Source organism: Cyanistes caeruleus, chromosome 6 (genome assembly GCF_971803275.1).
Source record: "Cyanistes caeruleus chromosome 6, bCyaCae1.hap1.1, whole genome shotgun sequence".
Classification (NCBI taxonomy): Eukaryota; Metazoa; Chordata; class Aves; order Passeriformes; family Paridae; genus Cyanistes; species Cyanistes caeruleus.
The window spans coordinates 24,526,263-24,552,796 of record NC_141706.1 but is presented as its reverse complement, the minus strand read 5'-3'; the positions used below and the strand labels follow the sequence as shown (position 1 = coordinate 24,552,796).

General features: G+C 43.2%; 1 protein-coding gene and 1 long non-coding RNA gene across 9 annotated transcripts in view; one reads left to right on the top strand and one right to left on the bottom strand.

Moving 5' to 3' along the window:
* Positions 1–178: 178 nt before the first annotated feature.
* Positions 179–20,072, bottom strand: LOC111944329 (uncharacterized). 2 transcript variants are annotated; one of them, XR_015288728.1, is made up of 5 exons: positions 19,767–20,072; positions 5,895–6,093; positions 3,302–3,414; positions 2,510–2,680; positions 179–1,701 (listed from the first exon to the last, which is right to left on the bottom strand). It is a non-coding gene; the product is annotated as an uncharacterized LOC111944329 (long non-coding RNA). The 2 variants fall into 2 exon arrangements; XR_002871253.2 differs by lacking the exon at positions 19,767–20,072 and having other exon boundaries at positions 5,895–8,232.
* Positions 20,073–20,173: 101 nt separating this feature from the next.
* KMT5B (lysine methyltransferase 5B) overlaps positions 20,174–26,534 on the top strand; it is a 28,370-nt gene continuing 22,009 nt past the window's right edge. For 2 of the 7 annotated variants that reach the window (XM_086895794.1, XM_086895791.1), the window contains exon 1: positions 20,640–21,257. The gene's annotated coding sequence lies outside the window, so the exon portion shown is untranslated. Of the gene's footprint in view, positions 20,222–20,639; positions 21,258–21,545; positions 21,935–26,534 lie in introns of those variants that run through there. The other 5 variants (XM_086895793.1, XM_086895792.1, XM_023928854.2 and 2 more) reach the window with 5 other exon arrangements.

Below are 26,534 nucleotides of genomic sequence, written 5' to 3'. Positions count from 1 at the left end.
TTTCCCTCCCTGTTTATCTCCAACTTTTTGTTTAGACAGAAAGATTGCAATCTAGCAGCCATTCAGAACAGAAGTCTTGTGCTTGTGCAGTCCCCAGAAAACAGATTTCCAGACTCAGCTAAGTACCTGGTCTCAGATGAAATGGAGCAGCACTAAAAATAAGTGGAGCGCACCCATCTTCTGTGGAACTGTATATTTAATAGTGTTTCATATCCAGATGCTTCTGTTTTCTCTAAAGACCAGTTTTCTACCAACATGAAATATCAACAGGGACCATTCAAAAAGTACAAATAGATACAATACTGAAGCAAGGATTTTTGGAGGAGATTAAAAATCTCAAACTGTCAAGATGTAAAATTATATTCTTCTGAAAATTGGACTATATAAAACTCATACATAATTTTTGTGGATCCTGTGGCTTGTCCTCCCAATTCTTAGATTAAATATCTTTTTGGATCTAAGACTGTCATGGTTCCACACCAGCTGGCAACTCAGACAGATAGAGCCACTCACTCAATCCCTCACAATGGGATGGGGGAGAGCATCAGAAGGGTAAAAGTGGGTTGAGATAAAGAGTTTAATAGGGAAAGCAAAAGCCATGTGCATGCAAACAAAACAATACAAGTGATTACTTCACCTCCCATGGGCAGGTGTCCAGCCTTCCAGGAAAGGAGGGCTCAGTCTTGTATAACGGTGACTTGGGAAGGCGAATGTCATCCAGCCCTTCCTTCTTCTTCCCCCAGCTTCATGTGTTGAGCACAGTGCTGTATGGTCTGGAATATCCCTTTGGTCAGTCCTGGCTGTGTGCCTTCCCAAATCCTTGTGCACCCCCAGCCTCCTCGCTGGTGGAGTGGTGTGAGAAGCAGGAAAGGCCTTGACTCTGTGTAAGAAGAGCTCAATGATAACTGAAGCATCCCTGAATTTTCAGAGCTGTTTCCAGAACAAATCCAAAACACAGACCCACACTACCTATTGTGAAGACAATTAACTCTACCCCAACAAAATCAGCACAAAGACCAAACACTCTTCATTTCCTCTCATCTCTTAAATGACATCACTGGACTATTGAGCAAAAGAGATTAGATCTCAGCAAACCCAAATTTCCCTCAGAACACACTGAAGATCATCTTTGACACCATGCCAGATTCTTAAAGGCTACCCAATTAACACTGTTTCATCTCCACAAACTAGCAGGCACTGAGATTCCAAGGCTTTTAGAAGCCATGTGCACAAGGTTTCATACTGGCTACTTCAGGAAGACAAGTGTGGGTCAGAAAAATCTTTTGCTTTGCTGTGGGTTGGAAAAACACTTTTATCTCTCCTGATTTTAGAAACTATCTTCCTTTTTCAGATGCTCCAATAACATTTTAGAGCTTCATCTGTTGGACAAAATGATTTGCACAGTCCAAGCTTTCTTCCTATGTTCATCCTGGAGATGTTGCCCTTACAAACATCTTGCCTAATGTAGCTGTTGACTCCAGCTGCCTTGATGCCCCTAGGTCCATGTGGCGATGGGAATGTCTTCCCTACCCCCATCTGATTGGAGCAATTCCTTGCTAGGGCATATTTTTCATTTGTCAAGACACACATTTCATTGCAGAGCTGTTCTTTGTTGAGCAATAAAGGAAGCTGCCTTCTCTTGCTAGTACAAAACAAGGGGCTCAAAAGGAAACATCTCTTCTCGCAATTTATTCACAAAGCCTGCCCAAAAGAAAAACAACAGAAGAAGTACAGGTTTAGGTCCATTAAAGTGTCCTGAGAATTATATACACTATTTGATTAGACTGTAGTGTGATATAATGGGAGCACTGGAGCCATAATGAACCCACAGGACATCCTGACAAGTTTCCAGACTAAACATAAAACCATAGTCTCTTGACTATTTAATTTGTGTTTATTTTCCCCTTGCATTTCTTCTCTGGTTCCCAAAGCATTAATTTATCTTGTCCACAGCCCTGAAAAACTTCTAAATACTATGAATACTGCATTCTCTGCCTGCTCCCTCTCAGGCAGAACATTGCCTTACTACTGAAGTCTTCAAGAGGGTTTCCAGCCAGGTAAAGAAGTGCAACTGGCACTTGCTGGGACTTGCACATACAACCACACCCTTTCAAACCCTTTGGAAGGAGTGTCTCAGAGCAGGTTTTCCCTCTGAGAGACGTGATCTTCCACCTGATGACCTCTGGAATGGAAATTAAGAAGGAACGTGTCTTAGTAGGCCATGCAAGTGTTGGGATAAATTCTGCTCCTGGTACTGCTGAGAAAATCCTCTACTCCTTTTTTCTTTCAACCCTTCTTCCCAAATTGAAGAAACACTTCTCATTTGATGTGTCTATTAGATTTAGAGCCACCCCGCTGCATAAGAAAGGCTGATGCAATGAAGGATTCTGCAGTCTCTTTCCAGCACCTCATGGTGCTAAAACAAATACCAGACATTCACCATGGAACACCAAACAGGTGAGCACAACCCAGCTCAAACTGGTCATGCCATAGGGAAAACCTCACTTACAGCAATGTGGAGATTGAAAACTGGTGGGCTTCCAATGTCATCATAGCATGGAGTATAAAAAGAGCCAGCCCAGATCCTGAAATGCCTGAAGCATATGCAGCAGAAAGATTCATAGAGGCTAATTTACACCTGCTACTCTGCAGTTAGTTTGAATACCTCCATGGAGTTTTCCTGAAGGCAAACACAGGGAGAGAGAATGTCAAAAATTTAACATACTTTGCAGTGCTTACTATAAGAACAACTAACAATGATCCCTCTGTGATCATATAGCAGAATAAATTGATTGGAAAGAGCAGGCAAGAAGTGTTTGTTAAAGCAAAGAATCTACTGCACTTCATTCTTCCCTCCAATTTTTGCACAGTTTTGGCACTTTTATTTAGCAAATGTTGTAGTGCCTCTCACTGAACAAGAATTAGGTGTTAGAATAAGCCTCTGCCAATAATGCTGACTACACACTTGTGATGCCAAGCAGATGGAGAAATGCAGCAGAGTGGCATCACATGGATTTTATTAATTTCTCCTTTCTGCTTCTATCCTAGTCTCCACTATTAAAATAAAGATTGCTGCATCTACTGAGTCCTTCCCCATATAGGGTCAATATCCAATTGCTCCTGCAATATGGTCTACTGCTTTATCAGTCCAGTCTTACATGTGCCATAACAATGCTTTCATCACTTTCTTTGTGAGGTAATTCATCAGTCTCCTAGACAACATGACAGTAGTACATAGGTCTGAAAATTAGGCAAGAGAAGCTGTATTCTAATTCCACTGTAAGACATCTGGTAAACAAACCTGGCTCCACAACTTCTCTCTTCAAGTATTTCAACTACTACCAGATAGTTATCACACCTCTGTAGCATGGCCAAGTTCCTCTTGCTTGAGTCCTTTTTTTTTCCCTCATTGTCCTGTTTGAATGTAAGTGCAATGCCTGGTTAGAACCAGTAGCTGAGTACTGTCACTAGGTAATTTTTAGTCTTGTTCCACACACAATGAAGTGACCAAGCATTTCATTTTAATCCAGATGTTCCCAGTTCTTTATTGAAAGTTGCTAAGATAGGTTTGACACATTTTTCTAACCACTCTGAGTTGCTCTGTTTTCTCAGTTTCCCATAGAGATCTTTCTAATTCAATAAAACCTTTCTTCTAGCAGAATGAAGTATGCTGGATCAGACATTAATTTTTTCTAATGTCTGGCACTTGTCCTTGTTAGGACAGAAATCAAATAAACCCATAGAGAGAGGATTCCTAATTGTGTATAAATGGTCCTTGTTTAACCCAAGGCTGTATGTATGAGCAGAGGCTTCTGCACAGCTGAAGTTGCAACATTTTTTAGTCTGCCAGTAACCACACTTATTGTAAGTCTTCAGTGACATCTACACAAAGGCCCAAATCCTAAGAAGTTGGTTAAGCAACAAAGTGGAAATTAGAAATCCCATTACTCATGGGATTGCAATAAAATAATTTATTCAAAGTGACGACCAGGACGTGTATTCAGCAATTCTGAAATGCAGCCATGCTCAGGATCTTCAGCCCAAACTCTATTATAAAATAGGGTGAATCACAATGAATACAACTGCCTTGAAGGTCTCTCAGAGACCACTGGGAGCTTGCCACACCTGTGCAGCAAAAATCAAAAGGAGATCCATCCTCGTCAAGATTTGAACTGAAACTCTGTCATACATGAAACTTGAAGTTAGTTGATAATTACTTCTGTAGGCAAGCAGTAGTAGGTTAAAATTTTATAATATAGGGATCGGAATCAACATAATAGGAGGAAGGCAGCAACTAAAAAGAAAATTCAGCAGAGAATTCTGAGGAGACAGTACCTTTTCCTCATATCTTAATTATCACTAAAAGAAATGCACCAGGACAGGCTGGAGGAAACTTGCTGGGCAGCAGCTCTGTGGAGAAGGACTCACGGATCCTGGTGGACAACAAGCTGTCCCTGACCACAAGTGTCCTTGTGGCCAAGGCAGCAAATGGGATCTTGGGGAGCATTATGAAGAGCATGGCCAGCAGGTCAAAGGAAGGTGATCCTGCCCCTCTACTCAACCCTGGTGAAGCACATCTGGAATCCTGTGTCCAGGTCTGTGCTCCTCAGGACAAGAGAGACATGGAGCTCCTGGAACAAGTCCAGTGGAGGGCATCAAAGAGTATTAAGGGACTGAAGCATCTCAGTTACAAGGAAATGCTGAGGGAACTGGGCCTTCAGCCTCAGGAAGAGAAGACTCAGAGGAGACCTCATCATTGTTAATAAGTATCTGAAGTGAGGGTGCCAAGAGGAGGGAGCCAAGCAATAGGAAAAGAGGCAGCGGGCAGAAACTGATGCACAGGAAGTACAATCTGAACACATGGAAGAACTTCTTTCCTGTGTGGGTGATCACATGCTGGATTGTCCAGAGAGGGTGTGTAATGTCCCTTACTGGATATATCCAGAATCTATCTGGACACAATCCTGTGTCATGTGCTCTGGGATGGCCCTGCTTAAGCAGGAAGGTTTGATCAGATCACTGTGATCTCTTCCAACCTGACCCATTCTGTTATTCTGTGAAATGGTCCCAAACAGACAAATATGGTTATATGCTTACAACATTCTGGATCTAAAAAATTGAGATTCAGTTCTAAGGCATGGATCTGTAACACAAAAGGCTTTTTAGGTATAATTAAGTACAATACTTTGCTAAATCGGGAAGAAAATTGCCTGGCTACTGACTTTGAAACATTTCCATCACCTTTTTAAGAAAGAAAATGTAGTGTCTTAGTGATTCCCCCCTATTACTGAAAGACTTTTCTTCTTCTTTAAATGGGCCATCATAAATGCTCAGAGATGCACAAGGAATGCACAAAGCAAAAAATGGTGTCATGCAAGCACACAGTTTTTTTCTCCCTTTAAAACATACTACCTATCAAAGAAAACATATATCTTAGTTTAGCTCCAGACCATTCAGAGATGGGTGAAATATTCATTCAGAAACCCAGGAACTCATTCATGTACAAGAGAGGAGAAAATGCTGTTGCTGAAAGGAATAAAAAAAGGGAGGGGAACCATAGATACAAAACATAATATTCCTCAAGCTACTATGTTGTTATACCCACTTGTGTTAATATCCAATATTTCTTATTTTAAATTGCAACTTGTATGCCCTGTATTTTAAGGCATCAAATTATACTGCCATATTGAGGATTATTTAAACAATCCCAGTAAGTAGGTCAGTCAGTAATTTACTCTTGTTTTATTAGAGGGTGCTAAAAGAAAAGAGCAACGCCGTTATTTGTTAAATTAACAGCTAGACCCAAATTGTTGGGGGAAAAAAAGTCATTAGTTGAGGAAGGGTTTTGCTAAGATTTCTAGCATAATGAAAAGTATGGCAAAACCTTTGTTTACCACAAAAATTTGTGTAGTGAGCAAACACAATTAGAGCAGCCTCCTTCGCACAGCAGGTTGGATTAAGCATCGGGAGGAACAAAGCAAAGAAGAGCTCTGATGACCCAGGGGACCAAGACAGGGGATGCATTTGGTCTTGTGCAGCTTCATTACACCAGGTTTTTCCACAACCAGAATGGAAAGACTCTAGAAGCTGCTGCTGAGAGAAAAGAAAGAAAAAAGCATCTCAGTCAAATTTCTTTAGAATCACAAGCAAGAAATATTCAGTTATGATTTTGACATACACAAAACCAAAAAATTATTAAATTGTACTTACGAAACCAGAACAGCCTTCTGGCACCAGACCTCATATATTTACTTGATAAGTAATCTCCAATTTCCCAGTGTTCCCACTGGAAATTCTCTCCAGTACTGTAATGTATCAAATGAATTCTAAAGAGAAGGTATTGATTTTGATGTGTGGCTGTAGGTAAATATATAAGGCTAGAATAAAGCATTTAAAAGGCACTAGCTGAATGGCATAGAAGGGGTGAAAAGGGTAAAGATCTGCTCTTAAAGGGACACATCAAGGCCCTGACACTCATTCTTCCTTCTGAAAGCAGCATCAGCAACTCCTCCACGTGAATACTCTGTGGTGAGGGATTTTCATGGGTTTGACTAGAGATGGTGGTAATGTCCTGCCCGTGCATCCTCATCACCACCCAGAATGGACAATTGTGCGCACTAACACTTAGCAGTCATAACAGAGGTAATAAATGGTAATATTCCTTTGGCTCAGTTATTTTACATCAGTATAACTGTTCCCAGGCTGTGGTAATAAACCAAATGTTTTGCTGATGTTGGCCTCAAGAGTTTCCTTGAATGCTAGATCTCAGTTATGGTTTGTCTTTTCCTTTGCTTAGAAACGTTGTTCCATAAAAACAAGTTTTATTCATGAACCTAGCTCTAGCTGGCCTTCCTCAGTGCAAGAGACTGATTCAAAAGTTCAGCTTTCTTCTCCTCCCTCACAATGAAATTTTTTTTCATAACCTGTGAAGCAAAAACATAATTAAATTTCCAAATCACTGCTACAGGATTTTATGTGAGGCTTAACTTTCCAGAAGAGTCTGCAATAAATCAGAAAGGCTTTATTAAGAGCTAATTTAAAATATCCTGGTAAATTTTTTGCCCTTACAGAAACATAGAGAGAAAGTAAGATCATCACATTGTTCTACTATAGAAAAGAAGTAATTTGGGGCAGTGAGCAAGAAATGGGTAGTCAGAAGGTCAGTACTGGGACAATTCCTGGTCTCTATTCAGTTCTCAGTTTTCTAAGCTCACAGCCTGTGGAGGGTAACAGGATCCTCCTATTAAATATTGGAGAATGTTAAGTAGTTACAGAATACAATTTTTGAACTTATTACAAGAACCAGCTTTCCACAGAAGGCAGTATGTCCAAGTCCCCAGTGTTCAGAGCATTAGGAAACTTTGGACAAATGCATACACACAGGCATTTGCACTTTTAAGGACTCAGGAAAACAAGTATATGCACAAAATATGAAAGTCAATCCATTAGGGTACCAGCCTGATAGGGGAAAAACATTTCATCAGAAATTAATTTCCAAGGAAAGCCCTAGATCCTTTTCTGGCACCTGCCTTGTGATTTATTAGCCCAGATACCTCAGACAGTCTTGTAGCCAGCAGTATCAGTTCCTCTTCTCCAGGTAACCAGGAATCAACCCATTTAGGACATCATGCATCACATTTCATCTGGAAATCCAGAAGCCAGCAAAAATTCCACAGCACAAATAGTTGTTTCCTGAAGAAAACACTCTGCCCATTGACTCTTGAAGCTCATGCTAATCCTGAGGCACAAGCAGTGTGAAGAACACAGAGTTTGTGTGAAATCCTTCAGGTGGCACAAGCATAGACTGCTGTTTTCTCCAAATTCCTAACCTAAATTCATTCCTGACAGCTCAGTGGTGACCTCATCTGTGTCCAGCCCTATGTCCTGCAAGTAGGATAATGCATAGCTGACTAAACAAACCCAAACAAGAAATTCAACACCTTGCAGATGGCATGGCCTGAGTGGTCTCACTATTACCTTGAAATGGCTCTAGCACTGAGGAGAAGCTGACAGAAAAACTGACAATTCTCAATTCACTTTGAGATGAGGAGCATGAGAGACATGTTTATTAAGCCAAGTTTACTAGTGTCTTTTGCCAAGGCCATTAGAGAACATATGTGTCCCTGCCACAATGCCTGAGCATGTCAGTATTTCAACAGTCAAGGGAATCAGAGATGACCCAGAAGGATCAAATGCTGACCACAGGAAGCCACAAAACTAATGCAGTCACCCAAGTTTGTACAGGGTATACAAACTATCCAGGCTCCAGAGAGTCAGTGGGTGTCAGGCATCATGAGGGATGAATCACCTTTTTCACAATTCTCTCCCAAAATATGAGGACTAAGCACAGACTTATAAATAAGAGAGAGCTAACAGCAGGAGAGCAAACAAGGATCCAGCAATCCCTTGTTTGAAAGCAAGCTTGACTCTGTGCTTTGCCCCCACAAAAATGGCCTTGTCAGTCTGTCCTGTCTATACCTACCATCTCACCGCAAGAGGTTACAGAGACACAGAACATTAACATATTTCCTCAGAAAAATTCCACTTCAGAAAACCTTTTACTTGAAAAGAAACTGAAAATTAACATAAAAATCAGATCATCTGGCCCATGAGATATGAGAAAACTTTCCACAACAAGAAACAGAGAGCTGAACAGCTAGACTAAGGCAGCAGGATTTTGCAAAATGCCTGCTCTATAGCATCTGTCTGATATCATGAATCAATAGGTTACTGGCCTATGACCTGTGGAGTTTCCCTTCCTTAATGGAGCAGAGAGGAATATGGGCTAGGACATGTTCTAGCAGAACAACTCAGTAGCACAGCACTTAGGCATTAGCTACAAAATGCTGATGAAAAATACACCAAAAGTAGAGCCCCTCCTGGAAATTCCATTTACTAGTATTTTAACCAAACACATTTTTCTGCCTTGAGTAAACAAGCATATGAGGAAAAAATGAACAGCTAAGAGAGGTTTTGGATTTTTTTTTTCTTTTTTTTTCTGTCTAGCTTAAGTAACAAATTTCTGGCTTCTACACTGATGACTTCTCAGTTAGGAGGGGCCATTTGGCTTTTAAAAGCTTAACAGGGACTGTAACTAGATTACTGCTGCTTGCTTGTCAAATGTGTAACCTAAAATTCCATCCCCAACACAAAGCAGTTGGAAGAAGATGCAAAAGTGTCTGCATTTCTGTGTGAATGCAGAAGGTACAGCCTCAAATCCACACAAAGAGTTCAGGTTCAAAGATGCAGCAGCCTCACGAGGGGTGTCCACTGCCCAACCCGAGCATGGCCAGATGGTCAGAGCAGCTCTGACACAATGCCTGGGGGAGGGGGCTTCACAGGGAAGTGGCCTCTCTGGGGCAAGGATGGTGAGGCTGGCCAACCCTGTCCTACAAGCTCTGCCTGCTACAGCTAATGGATGAGTACTGGATGAAAAGGATGAAAGCCTAGAGAACAGTCTAATGGTTATTACGGCATATAATAGGACTGGTAGACCAGGGATCATACACAGACTGAAGCCTCACAAAGAAGCTAAGGCAGGGTAGGATCTTGCAAGCTAGAATCCTGGAGATTATTTTAATATTAAAAAAAAACAAAACCAACAAACAAAACATAATTGAAAACATTGATCTGGTCTGTGTATCTATACTTCCTGGACAAAAAAGGATAGCAGAAACCAAAAGTATACCTGTATCAGATGTTAGGTGTTAGTATTAAAAAGTTAAAGTGAATTTATATTATTTAACAATAATAAAAAGAAGACTAAGACCTTTTTGGGAGCTATAACAAAGAACAAGTTTTGATTTCAGTCATGGAGTCCATTAAAGACATTGCTCTTACATACCAGGTCTAAGGCTTTCTTGAGGAGAGGAGCTCACTACCAAAAGCAAAGCTGGACTGGAAAAAGGAAGGTTATTTTTCTGTACTTCTCAGTTTCAGCACAGAAGCTATTTCAAAGCAAAGAATAAAGTTGCTGTATTTCTTGAGGCAGCTGAGGAAAACCTTCAGGGTTTGCTGTGAAGGTGCAGTAATCTCTGCATTCAGCACAACACTGCACATGCAGCAACATCTTTGGCAGCTGGGCCTTACACACAGTGCCCTTTATGCACAGGAACACAAGGCAGTCCTTAATGCCTGATCTCAAGCCTGGAATTCTGTTCATAAGACAGAGTCTATCAGACTACTTTGACATTTAATAGGACATTGCTCTTACCCTCAAGGTTCCTCAGTGAAACCAAGGCCTTCCCACTGACTTCAGCTTTCCCTGAAAAGTCACTGCATCCTGCAGCCACGTAGACAGCTGTTCCCTACCATCCCCCTGCCATGTCACCATGTCATGCCATTTGAACCTAGCAGCCTTTTCTTGGGACTAATCATTTATTAGCTGCCAGCAAGTAGCTATTTTTCCAGAGTAGTTGGGATGTGAAAAAGGCTGTATTGATAAACTGGGCTCTGAGCCCCTGAGAGAGAGAACAGCCTCTCCCTGCTCACGGCTGGTCAGGCAGATATGACCTCTCATGCTGGAAGCAGCTTTCTGACATGACAGCACATCATGTTCACCTTTGTGTGAAAAAACACTGACTAGAAAAGCCAGAGCTCCTTAAAAGAAAAAGGGGGCTCCCATCAATATTAAAGAATCAAGAGAAATTTCCCCTATCATCAGATGTTCTTTTGCATTCAGATGATGGGAATGAGAATGGTCAGCAAAGCAGGAGAAGCAAAACTGATTTGTTTTATGTAGATATGTGTGCAAGCATCTTCTCTGATCACTCCATCCATGTTCTCACTAACTCTACCATTAACAGGAAAACTCCTTTTTTATCCTGGTGTGTCACTGGCCAGATTTCCCTGTTATCTCTACCTCCCCTCAGAGGCATCTTGGAATTCTTCAAAGAAGTAAATGGGTTTGGCATTTAAGTGACTGGCCTTCAGCTACAGACTCAGCACCCTGAATCATGTGAGCCAGACGTGCCCTCAGTCTTGGAGCACAGGCTCCATCTTTGTCAACACTTCATGAAAGCAGTATCTCCACACCGGGCCCTCCTTGCTGCTGCTGGTGAAACTACACCCTCCTAGAAAGCTGATCCAGGTCTTCAAAACCCACAGATATTTCAAGAAAGCCAAAACTGCCAATCAGCCTTCGTCTTGCAAGACCTATGACTGCACTGCCATGACCATGGTTATTTCTGTCTGAAGGCTGAGGAGGAATGTCAGAAAGTTACAGCAAATCAAAATGAACTTTTTTTTCTAGTTCATCTAGAAAGCTGGATACAAGTTCATTCTTCCTCTAAATAAAGGGAAATGAGGAAGATGTGAAATGCTGAATTTTAGGAGGATCTTTTACTTCACTGCAATGCACTTTTCAAACACCCTTAAGTCATAGAGCAAACCTTTGGGGTAGACTTCATTAACTTACTGATAGGGTGTAAGGAAGAAGATTAGAAAGACAATGAAATAACAGAGGGAGACAGGAGATTAGTGAAACGTTTCACATGCAAAACTAGAACTGCATTGAGCAATCTGTCATCCCAGCCCTTCCCTACCCTCTAATAGCACCATTTCCAGCAAAGGATTTTGTGTTTCCATTATGCTCCCTCTGCAAACTGTTAGTGAAGTGTTACAACTGAGAAGAAAAGCAGACAGACAGCTTCTGAGACTGACCAAGAGGAAGGTGCTGTCTGCAGAAAAACAAAGTCAGAAGAATAGGCAGGAATGTCTAGAACACATTACATCCCTTCTTTTCTGATTCTATCCTTCTGTGATTTCAAAGTACCAGCCCACTCACCAACTTCAGAGCTTGCAATCCTGCCTCTTGCATCTACCACTGCGGTTTCACACAAATGCCAAAGTCATCAGGATGGAGTCCATAAAGGAGGAAAAAAAAACCAAAAAAACAAAACCAGAAAACAACCAAACCCTGTCAAGCCAAAAAAATCCCTTGTTGCCAAGGTAAAGCCCAGTCCAGATGTGTGGGTAATTTCTCACTTGCCTGTATGAAAAAATGAGTACAGAAAAAATTTCCATCTCTTGCCTTCCATTCTGCTTCCAGGAATAACACAGTCTTTCCATACCTTAGAAGAGAGGCATTAAGCCTCCTCCATGTACATCCATGGCAGTAACCAATTTTATTTTTTTTTCCATGCTTTAGTCCCAGTCAGAGCTGAGAGGAGAGTGAAAAGGCTTTTTACAGTAACATATTTCAATGTGCTTTACAGCCACAAGGAAGCAGGTCAATTATGACAGTTCCTAAAGTGATAATAACTGAGGCAGATTTACTACACTGCTCTTTGGAGTCCAGCAAGACTTTCTATCATACTTAGGGAAGACATCTTATCAAATCTGTAATTCCATTGCACTGAGATACACATACTTATCACAAGCACACTGAGGGAAAGCCTAAAAAGTAAGCACAGACAAATTATCTATTTTTTTTCACTCTGAGTAAACAAATTATTTATCACAGAGACTTTAGCAGAATTCAATATTACATGAACAAAGTAGGCAACTGTCCATTATGACCAAAATTTTGAAAAGCAGACAGAGACATAGGTGCCCACTTTGTGACATTTTACAGTGATCTCTGATTGCCAAAAAAGCAGAGCAACAATCTCTCTCAATCAGCCTAAGCTTGGCACCTTAAATGGATAATGATTTTGAAAAAGCAAAGGGAAAGTCATTGACAATTCCACCTCTACAGAGTGAAATTGCCTTGGACCTTCATGAACCTCTCCTGAGGCTGATCAAATAGTTTCAGGGCCAACAGCATGTAAAATGGTGTGACACTCCCATCTGCAGAATTGTAAGGGCGATACAGCAAAGCAGATACATTGCACTCAAGAGTTGAATCACCAGAGGAACACCAAGACTCCTGTATGTCTTTCAACATCAAATAAAACCAAAGTGGCTTCTCCCACATAACTGATAGGTGGTACTGTGTCCAAATGTCTAACAAAAATTGGCTGGCTTTAAAAGAGATTTTTTCTGGCTTCATTCCAAACAGCTCTCAAACCTGCCTCCATAAGATGCAAGCCTCCAATGTAACAGACATGCAAGAAAAAAATATGCTCAGCAGTTGCATATATTAAATCCTGAGACATTTTCCACTATTGCAGGTGTTGATAGATTATCTGGTCCAAACTTACTTCAGCTCAGATTTTTTATTCTTACCCAAAATACATAAATGAAGCAAAAATGAACAGAATTTTTTTAAGTCCTCTTCCTGCCATCCCCTAAATTAACCTCTTACATTCTTCCAAAATGTGTAATCACATGGTAGAAGACATTATTTCCCTTTCTGAGCAAGTAGTGAACAAGTAAACTCCATTTTGTTCAATGGAAATGCTGCAGAGATGCACTCAACTCATTTTTTGCCACTTGACAGAAATACTCTATTTTTTCCTTTTATTTTCCCTTTTCATTTCTTCTTTTTTTTTTTTTTTTTTTTTTTTTTCCCAAGGAGAGAAATTCTTGTGCCAGCCCTGGGATATAAAGTCAAAATTACAAGTGCACAAATTATCCATGTTACTGCACCATTGCTGGGTAAGGCAGCCTCTCTGGAAACAATAGCTGAGGCTTGAGGTATCCATAGGGAAAAGAGAACATCGTGCTTGATTTACAGCCCTTCTCATGGGATTTACTCTTGGCAAAGTGCCTGTGTGGTTTATGTCAGAAGGGATACATGATTTGCATGTGCATCCAGTGCTCTCTGTGAGGTAACTCTTAAGTGCTGATGGAACATAAAAGCACTGAGCATCCCATGAATTAAAAAAAAACAACAAAACACCAAAACAAAACCCAGCTAAAAAAAACGCTTGAGAACCATCCTCCATCAGGAAAAGCCAAAGGCCTGAGGCTCTGGTAGGAGAGGGAGAAAGATGAATACCCACATCTCTCTCCAACAAATCCAAAAGCTATGATGAGAATAAATTACTGTTAGATTCCATAATTAGATAATGGCAGAACAGTGTCAGTGCATGAAAATCTGCAACAAGAACGTTTAAGAAGCACATTTCTGGATCCTTTTTGCCCTTTTTCTGCTCCAAACACTTTAGAAACACACTATTTTTTCCAGGTGTGTATTAGTACAAGCAATGTAGATAAATACAGATGGACAAATAACACTTTGACCGGCATACTCAGATGGAATCAGATCAGTATCCATCAGAAATAGTCCATGATCCTGTACATTTAAAGACAAACCAACCAACCAAACAAAAAAAAAACCCTCAAAACCAAAACAACTCCCTCCAAGAAAAGAAAAGCACCCACCCAAGGTTTTTACAAGAACAAAGGTTGCAAGGTGAAATCCATGGTTTTGCTCTATCACTTGACACAGATGTTCCCACTGCTGTTCACATGACTGGAGACTGCTCAGTAACAGAACTGCAAATACCATCTCTCTGGACTCAGCAATCTCTAATGGATGAATGAAATTCCTTCCTCCCCTCTAACAGGTGTGGTCCAGTCAGCCCAAAGAGTCTGCATAGGAGAACCTGGTTAACTGCTATTTACCATGAGAGATAGTAAGCAGTTCATTGTTTCTTCTGGTGGCCACTCAGGATTACATCAGCTGTAACAACTACCTCTGCTTCATCTCTATTTTAGAGGACTTGGGGGACTGAGAGCACCAGGCATCTTGCTGCTGTTTGTGGAAAAAAAAATTGTCTCAGAACTTGCAGAATAACCAGGAATGGGGAGAAAACTCTGTATTCTTGGGACTCTGTCGTCTTGCACGTTCTTGATTTGCCTGTCTGTGCAGGGAGGAAAAGGCTGGTTATAAAGAGAAATACAGAATTAGCAGCCTTCCTTGTTGGTATGGCAAAAGAAAATGAAAAACTCACGCCAATACAATGAATTTCTGAGTAACAATGGAGCTTTGAGAAGACAGTAACAATTTCTCCCTCCAAAGCATGAAAATCACAGAGATCAATACAGCTTAAGGAAAATACTTGCCAAGCTCTAAATATTTTTGCATAGCAGCCTTCATACAAACTGCATCCAAAGTAAGCAAGCAAAGCAAAGACACATAGAAACAAGGAAAAGCAACCCCAGCCAGCCTGAGTTGAGTTTGAAAAGGAAGGGGATGGATTCAGGTACAATTCAAGAGGAAATGGAGGACACTTTCACAACTACCCTGGAAGTTGCAAATCATGGGCTGGCCATGGTCCAGCTGGTCACCTGCTGTATGTACAGTTCCTATGAAGTTGAGCTAGGAGAGTCAAGTTTCCAGAGATATGATACTACTAAATCATAAGCAATTTTAAAAGCATCCAGAAGTGAGCATTTAGTTCCAGGAAAAACAAAGCAAAACAAAAAAAACCCACATCTTTATTTAAAATACCTTTTTGATACCTTTCTGTGCATTTCTATAATATCTACCATTGTGGGTCCCTGATGTGACTGGATTTTGTCCATGACACTCTAAGATCAATAACAGGCCTACTGAAATTAGTAAATTCATCATGAATTGAAAGAGCTTTGCCTCAAGGCTGTGAACAATACCTGGAGCCTGTTTTTCTTCAAGTTCTAACCTTTGCTTTCTGTACAAATACCACCATCCTTCTATTCATACCTCTTACACAAGAGACAGGTCAGACAGACAGACACTGCTGAAGGAAAGGAGGAGCAAAGCAGTATTTGCTCAGCAGCAAATCAGAATTCCTTGCTGAGGACAATACCTGCAGCACCATTCCAAGGACTGGTGAAATCTAAACTATCAACAAACAAAGCTAATCTCAGAGAAGAGAGAAAAGAGAGAAAACTGGAAGGGTTTTCACTGGGTTCTAACTGTCATCCAAACATTTGCTGTGAGTACTCTCAAGAAATTCTGCATCTTTAGCAAACATAATGTGCATAGTTATTTGCAAATGAATTCTGACTGTTCCTTCCTGCCATGCAATTCTTCATAATTTATTCTCATCTCCCTTTTCCTCTTCCTCTACAACTCGAATTACATTTTGGAAATGCATCCCTTGTTTGAGAAACAGGATTTAATATCATCCTAATCAGCTCCAATTTTTTGGGGAGGCAGAAGGAGGAATTGAAATTAATATTGTTTCAGTTGCTTTCATATGTTAGAAGGGTGTGACAAATCTAGGATACATATTCAGAACATTTTTATTTTCACCACTCAAGAATTTTATGGAAGAAAGGAAGGCTTTCTCCCTGAACAGGGAGAGTCTCCTCCCTGTACAAAAATACTTTTGGTTTCCAGGCACCTTTTCTAGCCTTCTATGTCTCTTGCCTTCTTTCTAAACAGCAAAACCCAGTCATTACTAGAGATAATAACCACTTACAGCTAAACTCCATTTTGCTCTCAACTTTGTCCCAGCTTTTTGTGCTGGACACAGCCCAAGGTGCGCAGAGGCTGTGACTACAACATTGAGTGAGAGAGGTTCCTGTACCTGAAGATAATGACATCATTTGTATTTTATGGTAGGGGGCAAAAAACCCCAAAACAGGACTTACGTAAACCTCTACAGATATTGATTAGCTGATTTCAAAAATAAAGAAAAGTGATGATGTTGATATGCAGCAGTGAAGAAAATCTGCCTTTAATCATAGACAGGTACCTGAGCCTTTATAATCAGCATTTCTTCACTGTGCCCCTGTATTAGAGTCATAGAAGAGATCCCTATGATCATCAAGAAATTCAAACCTACACATTTTATAAATAAAAATCTGCAGACCCTGAGTGAATACAAGGATGTAATTCAGCCTAGGATTTCTGCAGCTGTTAATAAATCACTCAAGCTGCACTCTGGCAGCTTATGACATCAGCAGATCCCCTCAAGTGAATTACAGCCATTCATTTACACAGAGGAGGCCATCTATCATCTATTATTGACCATCTGCTACTAAGAATACGCACATTTTTGATAAATTAATAAGCCTTTGGCGGGAAACATATTTTATTTTCTTCCTAAGCATAGTCACTTATGATATCCAGCTTTGGGTTTGTGACTGTCAGTCAAAACCAACTTGTGACATGAGCCAGAGGTGGTCACACCTTGATGGTTTGGGTCCACTTGCCAGCACCTCAGGCAAGGCACAGTGGCTGGTGTTTAACATCCTGCTCCTGCACAGAGGGAAGGGACCGATCCTCTCACAGGTACCACAGGAAGGTATTTACTCACCCAGCACACAAAGGAAACAAATTCTCAGAGTGACCATGCCAACAGAGGAGTGTTGCTGTTTGCAATGTGAAACCTGTTACCTCTTTGCACATCATTTCTTCCCAGTAGTGAAAGTGACAGCTACAGAGCAACTCCTTGCCCTGCACAGAATATAAACCACCAGCATAAATGAAAGATCGGGGTCATTAGACCTGATGATTTCCTCTGTCTCCTTCCATGTAAGACTCTCTGCTTCCTCATACTTTTTTCTCCACTCAGTGATACTGCTGGGCTCCTAAGACTGTCAGATCTGATGGTAAGGATTTGGGCACAGTATTTCCAGTTTAGAATTCCAACACAAGTTCTATGTAAGACATAGCACAAGTCATGATGTGCTTTAAAACTTCTGTGGCATGAGGGTGCCTTAGAGCCTGGCAGGCATGCTAAAGAGCCAGAACATACACGACAACTCGGCTTTGCCACTGGCACAGGAACACTCCCAGATGTCTGTGCCACAGCTGCTGATGCTGGGGCTCTGTAAAAGCACCGAAGAATAAAAGTCAGAAATAAAACCCCAACGCCTGCATGGCAGAGTAGAATTGTCAAGCAGGTGATGGACTTTTCAATTGTAGTTGTACGTTTGCAGCTCTCCACATGACCCACTGCCACAACCTGTAAATCAGATTTGCAAATAAAGTCAGAGTGGGCACAGAACACCATTTGCTCGGCTAGAGCTGTATCTTTTTCAGCTTAAGCTGGATTTGGCTTCCTTTCAATAGAAAGGTTTTGTTGCAGGGGTGGTTTGGAAGAGGGAGGCTCAGGGCTGGATTCTGACCCTGTAGCCATGGGCAGAGGTCTGGGCTCACACAAAGCCCCAGAAATCAGAGTGCAGCAGCTTCTACACACAGCTCAAGTCCCCTTTTGCTTCTTACAAGATACAGCTTGTACAAAACCACTCAGTACATTAATATTTTACTAACTACAAATTTTTAGTAAAAACTGGATGACCAAAAATGTTTACAATATTAGAGCTGTGTTGTCATAGCATATATGGGATGCTGAAAATGTAAAAAGTGGGAACATCTACAAAATTTGCAAAAAAGCAATTTTTTTTTTATAACTGTAACAATTTAGGAAGACTACTTTGGGAATTTGGGAATGCACACTGAAACTTATCTATGGCTTGGTGCATGCTGAAAATCTTTTGGTCTAATAGTACCAGAAAAAAAAATCTCCAAAAGTCACAAAAGCAACATAGACACGTTGAGTAACCTAGGACTGACTGAAATTTTTACATCTTTAACAACTGATTTCATCATTCCCATCCTTTGATAACTAAGTAGAAAACAACAAAGGTTTATTAGCTGAGATTTTTCATGTTCTGGTGAGGGTCTAGGCTGATGTAGTAAAGCCAATATTGAAATTAACCTAAATAGTTTCTGAATTGAAGTCTGAACATACTATACAAAATATAAGAAATTACCCCAATTACATTTAGTGGGAGACAGTTGCCATTTTTGGTTTCCAAAACAAAAACAACCCAAACCAAATCAAACAAATAAACCCCAAAAACAAAAGGCACATTTAACATAGTAAACTTATTCTTGAAGCATCTTATCATGATTTGACCATGGTTTGATCACCCAACTTCCTTATTTTTGAAGGCAGTATTTTGTTCTATTGAATCAAAGGCCTACAATGCAAAAACCACTAAAATGTGGAAGAAATAACAAACCCAGCTGTAATTGAAGTGGAAATAGTGATTATTTTTTCATTTAATTTTTGCAATTGTTACCAGAAGAACAGAAGATATAAGTCTCAGATAAATTAATTCTGGAAAAAAAAATAATAAAATAGTCCTTTCAGATGCAGCCAGGGCTTTGTCAGCAGATCACCTGCCGGAGTTTAGGGAAAGGATGTAAACAGGGGCTTTTCCGTGTCCTGTTTTCAACCACACTAAGGATTCACCAGCCTTGCCAAGGCTCTGGAAAACTCTTGTTGCCATAAAGACTGAAGTCAGCATCTTCCAATCTAACAACATCCAACCTTCCAAGAGGACTGGATAAGCTGTTCCCATAAACCTACAGAGCAACCTGGTGCACTAGAAAGCAATATACACAAAATATTACTAATATCACAGTTCTACTGCTCGCATCTATTCTGGTTTAAATTAAATCTTTTAGACATTTATAATTTACCTGTATGTTAACCTGGTTTAGTAACTGGGTAGGCAAAATTTCAGCTTCAGAGGCAATTTCTTGTTATCAAATTAGAGTAAAATCAATTTGTCTAGCAATTTGGCTTGTTGAGACACATGGCATTTCCAAATATCATCTCGCTGGTGTTATTAAAGCAAAATTAAACAAAGTCACATGCAAAATTACGTTCATTTGAAAATCTTTAGCATCCTACTATGCATAAAGCTGAGGATTTGGTATTCTGGGTGAGTAGCTGCTGACAGGATGGATGTTACACGGCAAAGATTTCCCTTAGAAAAAGGGGTTTCTGGTTGCCTTAGACCGAGTGCAAACAACCCAAAAGCTCTAGGAAACTTATATAAAAAAAAAAAAGCTTCTATTTGAGAATAGTTTGTTCTGCCACAAGCGTATTGTACAATAAAATACAGAATGTGCAACGTGAAACATCACGCACATCACAGAATTCCTGAACTTCCAGGAGGAAAACGTTGGCCTCCAGCTTTCCAAGCCCGGCGAATGTAGTACCGCTCAATAGCTACTGCACTGACGAGCTTTTTTTCCCCACAAGCGCCCGTTCCTGCCCCCGGGGGCTATCGCAGCCGTCCCGCCCCGCTATCGCGACAGGGCGCGACACTGACGCCGCCGCCTTTGTTCGGGCGCGGGGGGGCGCGGCCGCACCCCGCCACTGGGGGGCGCTCCCGGAGCCACCGCTCCGTGAGGGCCGCGGCCACCGCCCGCCGCCGCTGCCTTCGGCGCTGCCCCGGGGCGTGGAGGGGAAGGGAAGGGAGGGAGGTACCGTCCCAGCCCCTCCAGCCCGCGGGGGCCATTTTTAAATGGCTCTGTCAGACAGCGGCGCGGGGGGGAGCAGGTGCCGGAAGAGCTCAGTTTGCGGTCCCACTCCCTTCTCAGGTGGGGCAGGACGAGCTGTCGCCGCACGAACCGCGGAGAGCGGCACGGCAGGGGAACCGCGAGGCAGCACGAGGACTCGCATCCCGGCTGCATGCCGGTGCGAGCCCCGCGGCGGGGAGTCCCCCGCGTTTAAAGGGCAGCACCGCGCGGAGGGATCCCGGAGCGGGACTTCTTCCCCGCACACACGGCCGTGCGGGGCGGCCCGGGCCTCGTTCCCCTCCCTCGGCGGGATCCCTCCGCCGCGCCGGGCGGTCATGGGCCCCGCGGCCGCCGGCGGCCGCCCTCCGCGGCCGGACAGGCTACCCCGGCTGCCCCCACGCCGCCCGCGGTGAAGCGGCGGCGGCAGGAGGCGGCGGCGGGGAGCGGCGCGGCTGGGGGCGGGCTGTGTTTCCTTGCCAGTAGTGTATCCTTCCGCGGCGGCGGGAGTGCGCGGCGGCGGGTGTCCGCGGTGTCCCTCCGCCGCCGGGAGCGCAGGGGCACTCGGCGTCTCCCCGGACGGGGCGAGGAGGTCGCGGGCTCCGCCGGGAGGAACAAGAAGAAACTTCGGGGCGCAGCGGCCAGCGCGGCGCTCGCCTGGCTCGGCGGGGCGGCGAAACGAGGGCTCCCCGCAGGGAAGGAGGAGAAGGAGGAGGAAGCGGCGGCCGGTCCGCGCCGCCACCCCGCGGGGTCTCTGCGGGGGAGCCCGGGGGACTCTTTCTCGCGGGGCGCGGCGGAGGGATCTCCAGGCGGCTCTCCCCGCCGCCTCCCCCCTGCGCCGCTCGCCCCTCGGCGCCGCCATCTTGGATTTTAATCCGCCATTTTTTTTCCTCCCCCACTCGGAATTATTTTTTATCACTATCGCCGCTTTTTTTTTTTCTCCCCCCTTCCTTAGTTTTCCTCCCCAGTTCGCCCCTGCCTGGCTCGGTCTTCACTTTCCCCTCTTCAGCTTCCTCCCTTCCCCCTTCCCCCCCCTCCCGCACCCTTGCCTTTGATGATTCATTTTCCCCCCGTGGCAGCGGGGGCAGCGCCAGCGGCGGGGGACCCCCAGCGCGGGGCGGTGAGTTTGTGTCTCTGGGGAGGGTCTGTGTGTGCTCTGTGGGGTGGGGGAAGTGCCGGGGCCGTGAGGGGGATGCGCCCCTGAGCACGGGGGGGGGCCGTGAGGAACCGCGCCCAGGGTCCGGCAGCGTGCGGGGCCGCCGCGGGCAGGCCGGGGGCGGCTGTCGGGGCGCTGACAGCGGCGGGCGCAGCGGGGACCCGCGGGCGGAGGGGCGGCCGCGGGCGGGGCCGGGCCCCGGGGCCGGGGGCGGTGGGGGCCGCGCGGGCCGGGGCGTGCGGCGGCGCCGGCGCGTGGAGAACGCCAGGGGGCAGCAACGGGCGCGGGGGCGGCGCCGCCCGGGCCGGAGCCGGTCCCGTTCCCCTTCCGCCGGCCCGGCCCTGCGCTCTGGGCCGGGAGTTTCGGCCAGTTGCAGCAGTAGTTCCACGTCTGGGTGGATGGGTTTAGTGTCCCTCTCGATCTTGCCTCGGTTTGATGGAATGGCCGGACTAGTTGCCTTGGGGGGTTTTTGGTATGTTTTTTTCTTTTTTTTTTGGTTGGGGGTTTCTTTTTGTGATTTTTCATCGGAGGATACATGCCATTAGGGAAGGGTTAAAAGACACGTCTTTATGCAACATCTGTATCTGAAACTTTAAAGTGAAGTTACCTTTAAGACGTTACTCTCGGAAACGCGAAAACCGGTGAGTGAGAGGGAGAGTGCGTGGTGTTTTGTCAGGGTGTGTCACAGGCAGTGGGAGAACCTGAAGTGTAAAACTTTGTGGAGTTTTCTGGTGCCTTAAATTCAGTGCAGGGCAACATGTCTCAGGACAAGACGACAGTCATAATTTGTGCCAGGGCAGGTTTAGGTTGGACATCAAGAATTGCTTCACAGAAGGGGTGATTAGAAGTTGGAATGGGCTGCTCAGGGAGGTGGTGGAGTCACTGTCCCTGGAGGTGTTTAAGGAAAGACTGGACGTGGCAGTTATTGCCATGGTCTACTTGAAAGGGTGGTGTTCAGTCACAGATGGGACTCGATGATCTCAGAGGTCTTTCCCAACCTAATTGATTCTGTGATATGAGATGGCAGTCTGATCATTGTTTAATAGTGTAACTATAAATACATACTGGCAGGTTTTTATCAATGAGGATAAAATGTGTATTGTAGGGTAAGTTCTCATGGAGCCATGCCTTGTTTCCATAATCTGACCACAATAACTATGGATGCAGCTGCTTCAATTTTCACCAATACTGAACTTTTCAATTCTTTGCTTTTTTCCTTGCAAGCTAAAATGTGGGAGGAAATCAAGGCTTACTTGGTTGAAAAGTTGGGTGTTATTGTTTCTTTATCAGGCTTCTTTTCTTATTAGGGCCATATAGACACATGCATCTCTGCTCTATACCCACTGGAACTCACAAACTGGAAATTCAGACTAATGTAAAGCAATTGCTTAATGTATTGCATATAAAGTTAAGGAGTCAGATGATGTATCCTTGTATACTCAGTAACGGGACTGATTTGGGCTACTGAACGCTTTTCTTGCTCGGTTAGCACTATCCTATTCTAGGACTACATTTCCCAGTGTGCTCTTCACTGCAAACAGCACATGCTTTAAGGCAACAGACAGTTGCCCAAGTCAGCATGGTAAGTGTAAGGTGTGATGTTCCTGTGCCAAACCAGTGCTGTGGTTTGAAGATGCAAAGAAGTCCCAGCTTAAGTACTCCTGACCATTTCCCTGACCGAGTGTGTTCTCCCTGCCCCATAACATCCACTCATGGTTCAAGCCAGCCAGGTTCAGATTTGTCTGGTAACTCTCCTGATTCGGTGACCAAATCATTCAGGTCACTTGGCTCTGCATTTGTTTTGCTGGCGCAGGGGGAGGATGGTGTGGAAGTGGGCACAAGCAGATGGGGAGGCAGCAGCACTATTGGAATTACACTGGTTTGGGGTCTTCATTGAACTGTTTGATCCAGCTATGATGGGGCTGCCCTGAAGTGAACCTGAATCTGTGTAAGTCACATAGCTGCACACACAGAGTTAATTTGGGTTATGGAGAGGTCCACGGAGCGCTGGAATCGGTGAAAATGTTTGTGTGAATTGGCAAGTGGGAGGAAGGAGGTTCTCCCTCTCCTGGAAGCAGCAAGCTTTTATATTGTCTCTGACTGCTGAATGCTGGAGTTGTTGCAGTGACTTGGGGTAGTCACACAGGCTTTGGGGTGCTATGCTCAGCCTCACCCTGAGAGAGCACCCAGTGGAGAACATAGCAGGGCAGGGGAGAAGGGGCAGGAACTGCTGAAGTGTAATTTGCTCTCTGACACTCACTTTGTGCTGGTACTGGATTGCTTCTGTGTCTGTACTGTGCTTGGATTACTATCCAAATTGACACACAAAAATCACATGACGGCACAAGAGAAAAGGGGAATGTACAGGCTGAGCTGTTGGTGAGAGATTGGAGCCTGGGTTTGGGTCAGTTTTGGATCCAGGTGTGCTCTCTCAAACCTACATCCTGGGCCTGCAGTTCTGCAACAGTCTGGACTGACCCGAGTCAGTTTTGACACAGTCTTAGAGCCTCCCCATGCCACTGTTAATCTGTGTCCAGTTCTGCACTGAGCTTACTCTCAGCACTAAGTAGCTGAAAAGAAACATTCAAAAACATTTTCAGGGGGGTCCCATTTATTGAACCAGTTTATCCTAAATGTGGTAACCAAAATAAGACTTGAGACTGTTTTAAATAGCTTCTTAAAGCTGTGCAAGTTTTCTTTCAGCTTTGATTTTGATCAGTCATTTTTATTCTGGTGATCCCATGGAGAAACTAGTTGCACAGTTTTGCTCTGCTTTCCAAATTCTAAGTTCTATTACTTTTTGTAGGGCTATCTATAATGAAACCTATGTCTTTTCTCATGATACCTCTGATTTGTGCAGAAGAGCTGAGGCTGGGTTTATTGTTTTGGGGGTTTTTTGTGTCTTATATTTGCTTTAAGTTGCTGTCTTGTTGAAGATAAACCTTCTTGCAGCTATTGTTAATTTAAAGAAAAAAAAAAACCCAAAAAACCCAGAAAGGCAAGCCAAAATGTTTTTGAGTTCTTTAAAATAATAATAATAATAAAAAAATCCATAAACTGTATTTTAAAGGAGGTCCATTGCCTGTCTGTGCTAATTGTGTTTGTGCTTCAGTTGTTGAATGGTGCTTCTGAATGTGACTGACATGCAAATAATGCTCAGAAAGTGTTAATAGGTTTAATAAATTTAGAATCAAGCAAATGAAACTTGAGTTTTCATTTTTGAGAGTACTGTTGCAATGAAATGCCAGATACCTCAGTGAGAGGTAGCAGATGCAACTGAGCTATGTTTTAGCATTTGAGGAAATGTGCCTGTCAAACTAGTGTAATAGAATTGCTAAAAGCAGTGTCATTTAAAGAGTAGTGCTGTTATCAATAAAGGGTTAAAACAGCAGTGTGATCATTTATATTGAAATATAAAAGGTCACTTGGAAGCTCTAATTGTGCTGGTAAAATTACTTCACAGTTACAGGTTCATCTCTTGCTCCCTTTCAGGTTTTCTGTTGGCATTAGTAGCTGTGATATTCATGGAGAAAGGAATCCTGGCTGTTGTTTCTGGCTTTTTATGTCATGTCTGGAAAGCAGTTTTTTGGTACTGGGAGAAGGACTCACAGAATCCCAGAATGGGTCAGGTTGGAAGGGACCTCAGTGGGTCCTCTGGCCCAACCTCCCTGCTCAAGCAGGGCCATCCCAGAGCACACAGCGTAGGAATGTGTCCAGATAGATCCTGAATATCTCCAGTGAGGGAGACTCCTCACCCTCTCTGGGCAGTCTGTTCCACTGCTCATTCACCCACACAGTAAAGTGATGCTTCCTCGTATTCAGGTGGAACTTCTGTGCATCTGTTTCTGCCCATTGCCTCTTGTCCTACTGAATAGAGGCTAAAGAAGCGCACTTGCTGCCTTCAAGTTTGTAGTTTGGCTGATACTAGAAAATAGAGGCAGCAGTAGCTGGAGGCAAAGGTTTTCTTGCTCATTAGGCTGATGGGCCCCAAACAAATAATGGTTTTTCACCAGAATTCTGCTGTACATCACTAAATGACCTGATTTTACTTGAGGAGGACTTATGTTGCTGTCTATAGGAGGCTTGTAGGAGACTTAAATTGCTGTTTTGGAGCAGAACAAAGTATTTTTCCTAACGTTTAGTATAGTTTGAGTATCATTCTGTGCCACGTTGCTTCTTACCTTTGCAGTGGTACTTTCCTTGTCATTGCTGTTACTGATGAAACAGAAGTGTGTTAGCACAGACAGTACTCGACCTGCCCAAACAGCCCTTGCGAAAGATGGGTTCTTCCTGTGACTACTGTACCTGGTGATTGTCAGAAAGTACCACAGTAAGCATTTCCCCCGGACTGCTGGATACAATACAGGATTCATCTACAGTCAGACTTCATGGTAATTTCATTCACCTGTTCTGCTCCTGAGCTGTAGCACAGCACAGCGTGGAGTTCAGTCCTGGTGTACAAAGACACCAAGACTGAATTTCATGCAAGTCTTTAATGTAGTTTCTGTTCTAATGCTGTTCATTACCAAAGTTACAAAAACATGGCAGAATGGGGGTTAATTAGAGTATATAGACCTGTAAGATTAATAGACTGAGAAATAAGAAAAGCTAAGTTTGAGAGTGGGTTTGTCATTAAGTGTTTATGTCAATCAGTCAGTGGCAGACCTTCACAGAGTTGGTCTTCTGACAGAAGCTCAGGTGGGATGCTTAACAAGGAAGTTTAAGGGGATTGGTTGTTTTTGAAGTTTTGTTGGGGTTTTGGGTTTTTTTAGATGATTGTTATCATAAACTTACATGTATATGTTATCAAGCAAGTTCTGTGAATTAAAAAAAGCCTCTCCAAGAGTGTTTTGGAGGTATTTTGTAAAAAGGGCTGGGTCTACTTGTAGTTGAATAAATAGAATTAATCTTGAGATTAAACAAAATCCCTTCTGTTTCTGGCAGCCAGAAAATTCTTTGTCCACTGATACAATCTCAGTTTTTCTTGATACTGATGCAGTAACTGAGCCAGCTTTTGCTCAGTGTGATTCTGTTACACTTTGTTGATAGTTTTTACTGCCCTCTGTAACAATTTGTAAAATGTTCTAAAATCCGTCAGTTCTGGGTGATACGTTCTAGAAAGATGTTTGAGCCAGTGCATCTGTTAATATACAATACACTTGTCTGTACTGTGTTTCCCTAATTGCCTCAATCTTCTGCATCTTTGTAAATAATTTAATTACAAATTATCTGGCTATAAAC